Source organism: Octopus bimaculoides, chromosome 6 (assembly GCF_001194135.2).
Source record: "Octopus bimaculoides isolate UCB-OBI-ISO-001 chromosome 6, ASM119413v2, whole genome shotgun sequence".
NCBI classification, from domain to species: Eukaryota; Metazoa; Mollusca; class Cephalopoda; order Octopoda; family Octopodidae; genus Octopus; species Octopus bimaculoides.
In genome coordinates this window covers 1,939,331-1,942,926 of record NC_068986.1, presented here as the reverse complement: position 1 = coordinate 1,942,926, position 3,596 = coordinate 1,939,331, and the positions used below count along the sequence as shown (strand labels likewise).

General features: G+C 36.0%; 1 long non-coding RNA gene across 2 annotated transcripts in view; it reads right to left on the bottom strand.

The window, feature by feature from the left end:
* Positions 1 to 3,596, bottom strand: part of LOC128248028 (uncharacterized) — a 24,157-nt gene that overhangs the window by 16,178 nt on the left and 4,383 nt on the right. For both annotated transcript variants that reach the window (XR_008264301.1, XR_008264302.1), the window contains exon 2: positions 2,722 to 2,838. This is a non-coding gene — a long non-coding RNA (uncharacterized LOC128248028). The remainder of the gene's footprint in view (positions 1 to 2,721; positions 2,839 to 3,596) is intronic.

Sequence of the window (3,596 nt, the reverse complement as noted above, 5' to 3'; positions counted from 1 at the left end):
TGTGTGTGTGTGTGTGTGTGTGTGTGTGTGTGTGTGTGTGTGTGTGTGTGTGTGTGTGTGTGTGTGTGTGTGTAAGAGAGAGTATTGTAGTGTATTGAAAATGAGGCTGTATCCTAGTTTTATGATTTCTTATTACCTTTTGCATATCTTGAAAAAGTATGAACCTCGTACTATTCATTTTGAACAACGTAATTCCTAAAACCTGTTATCAACGTTTATAGATTTTCACAGTCTTATCTTCGGGATGCGGACTTTTGTTGCAGTAGTGAGTTAAAGCATTTTTTGTAAACTTATCGCCAGAAGTTGTATAGACTTTACGGTTCACCACACGCTTATACAACGGAGCAGTTGCAACACTACTCCATGCAACACAAGTCAAAGCTAGATAAGAAAACATTAGTGGACAACACATACATACTATGCATAATTTCCCCATAAAAATAGGCGATTAATGATGGAAGCATTATTTGTAGCACAGTACAATGTTAAAATAAATTCATGTTCAATGTACACGTCAAATACAAAACAATGGCAAATTCCTGCAATATAATCTATACAAATTCTAATGATAAAGTAGTGTTTTGAATGTCACACGCTAAGTATCAGGCTGGGTCAAAAGTAAGCAACGTTTTGAAACATGAAATTCATCACAATATATTCCAACAATGCGGAAATTTTATTCACCAAAGTAAGTACCATTACAGTCAACACATTTTTGCAAACGAGTTACAAGTTTGTTTCTTCCGGTAACATAAAAAATCTGGAGTTCTGGAACTATTGAACTCTTTGAACGCACTTTCAGCATCGGTTTGATTTTTGAACTCTTTCTCTCGCAGGAAACCATCGAGGTGCTTGAAAAAGTTGTAGTCGGGTGGAGAAAGGTCTGAAGAATAAGCTGGATGGGGAAGAACTTCGTAGCCAAGTTACCTCAACTTCATTAGTGGTTGAGAATTGTCATGAAGAATGATTGGCCCTCTTCTTTTGATCAATCTGGGATGGAGGATGAGTACCAGTTTTTCGTTCATTTCGGCAATTTCATGGCAATATGTTTCTGCAGTAATGGTTTTTCCGGGTTTTAAGAAGTTATAGTAGATGGGTCCAGCAGTACACCACCAAACAATCACCATAACCTTCTTTTTGAAGAGCTCGGGTTTAGGGAAGGTTTTTGGTGCTTCATTTTGGTTCAACCACTGCGAAGAACGTTTTTTTATTATTGTACAGAATCCACATTTCATCGCAAGTTACAATACGGTCAAGAAATGGATCGGTCTGGTTACAGAGAAGAAGCGACGAACAAATTTCATATCTGCACATTTTCTGATTTTCATCCAAATTGTGTGGTACCCATTTGTCGAGCTATTTTGATTTTACGATCGCATGCAAATAGTTGCAGGCAGTTTTCTGGCTAACTTGAAGTATTTTTGCCAGTTTTCGAGTGGTCTTACGTGAATCTTTCTCAATGACGGTCTTTGATTGACCGTCATCGATGACAGATGTGTGTCCACCACGCTCACGATCTTCAAGGCTCAGGTCTCCACTGTGAAATCGTTTAAACCATTTTCGAGCTGACCACTCACTGGTCATTTCCTCACCAAACGTTTCGTTGATATCACGGGCAGTTTCAGCTGCTTTACGTCCTTTTTTGAAGTTGAATAACAAAATTGCTCGAATATCGCACTTTGGTAGTTCTATTCCAGATATTTGTAACAACGTTAAAAAAATATCAATGTTAATTTATTTATGCATTTGGGCAATTTTATGTCTGTATTATCAGACTGTTGCAAAAAAATGTTTAAAAATTCAAAACTCTGCAAAAATCCGGTACGAATTCTTCGTGGTTCAAAACGTTGTTTACTATTTACTCAACCTGATAGAAAAGCTACTACACATCACTCGGAACTATCTTTTGAAACAGCACTTTTGGCTGGCAATTGCAACGGCTTGACTTCTTCCTTTCTCTCTCAGGCACCATCTATATCTCGCTGTGTCTCCCTTCCTGTCTTTCTGTCTCTCTCTCTCTCTCTCTTGAAAAGTCATTCAGACACTTCCCTAATTTCCTAATTTTCCAATCATGTTGAGCTCACGTTGTTTGTGACATAATCTTCAATGTTTAACTTCCTTAATGACCTTTGAGAAGTCAAGATATATACCACATCTAACTCTAAGTTGACTGGTTGAGTAGTTGCTGCTTCAGTATCCAGTCGTAAGGCTGCAAAAGCTGTGCTAAGAAGCTTCTACCCGGACGGAAACTGTGTTAAGTGTCACTTAATTTTCCTATAAGAACGCGCTCTCTGACTTCGTTGATATGTGAAGTGAAGAAGATAAACCCGTAATCTTTAGCATCTGTTCTACTTTCTCTGTTATTAACATAGGACATTATTATGCTTTCAAAAAATATCCGAACTGCTCTTGATTGAGACATTATGCATGAACCCAAGTGAGTTAACGGGAACCATTCATAACGTGACGACGGCTAGTGTCATATTTTCCTTCTTTATAACGAAGAAATGGATGTCACTGCCTACGTAGAGTTATAGCATCGAAGAATTCATTTGGTTTATGTATTTGCATTTATCTGCGCACCCTGTTTGGGACCGGGCCTGCAAGTCAGTGAGCTTTTCCTTAAAAAAAAAAAGATCCTATTTTGTAATGCATTAAATATGAATCTGTTGCAAATTTTGAAACTTTGAGATTAATAAATATTTAATTTAATATTTTTACCGTATTTTCCAGCATACGAGTCGAATTTCTCAAACCAAAATTTACAGCAAAAAAAAAAAGGTAGGCTGACTTCTATTCCAAGACAACTTTGGCGGACTAAAAATCTCATGTAAAATGCTACAATATAGGAAAAGAGAGTGACATTGTTTAAATCTTTACACCATATTTTTACATTATATAGATACTTCGACTTGTTTCCGAAAAATACGGTTATCCAAAGTCTTAACTATTTTACTTCATTATGTTGTGTACTTTAGATCTTTACAAAATCATAATAACATTGAGAATTTCTTATGTTAAAATTTTGTAAAGTTTCAAACAAAAACTGAAACATGAAGTATTCTTTGTGTAGTCAAGTTTTATGACCCTACGAAATTCAGACACTCGAGGTTGTTAAAGACAAAAACAGTAACATACTGACAAGTGATGGACACTAATAAACGTCAAATAAACATTTAGAACACAACTTCAAATGTTCGTTTGCTGAGCTTCTAATAATTATCTCTGTACCGATAATTGCTTAAGTGAAATATTGAGTGACAACATGCTCCAGCATGGCCGCAGTCAAATGACAGAAAAAATAAAAGAATAAAAGAATATATACATATAAGCATATATTGTTGTTAAATGCTCGAAATACGAGACTAGAAAAACAGCCAACAACTGATGAAGGGTCGTTTTTTATGATGTTTGTTTTGTTTTCCACTTGTGTCTTTCATTGTTCGAAAGAATAGTCCATGTTCCATGTACTCGTGCTTCGTATTTTTTTTGTTGTACACGTTTCGTGACGTCCTGTGCCCACATATGCATATATATATATACGTATAGATGTGAGTATGTACATATGCGCATGTATATATGCATATACATATATA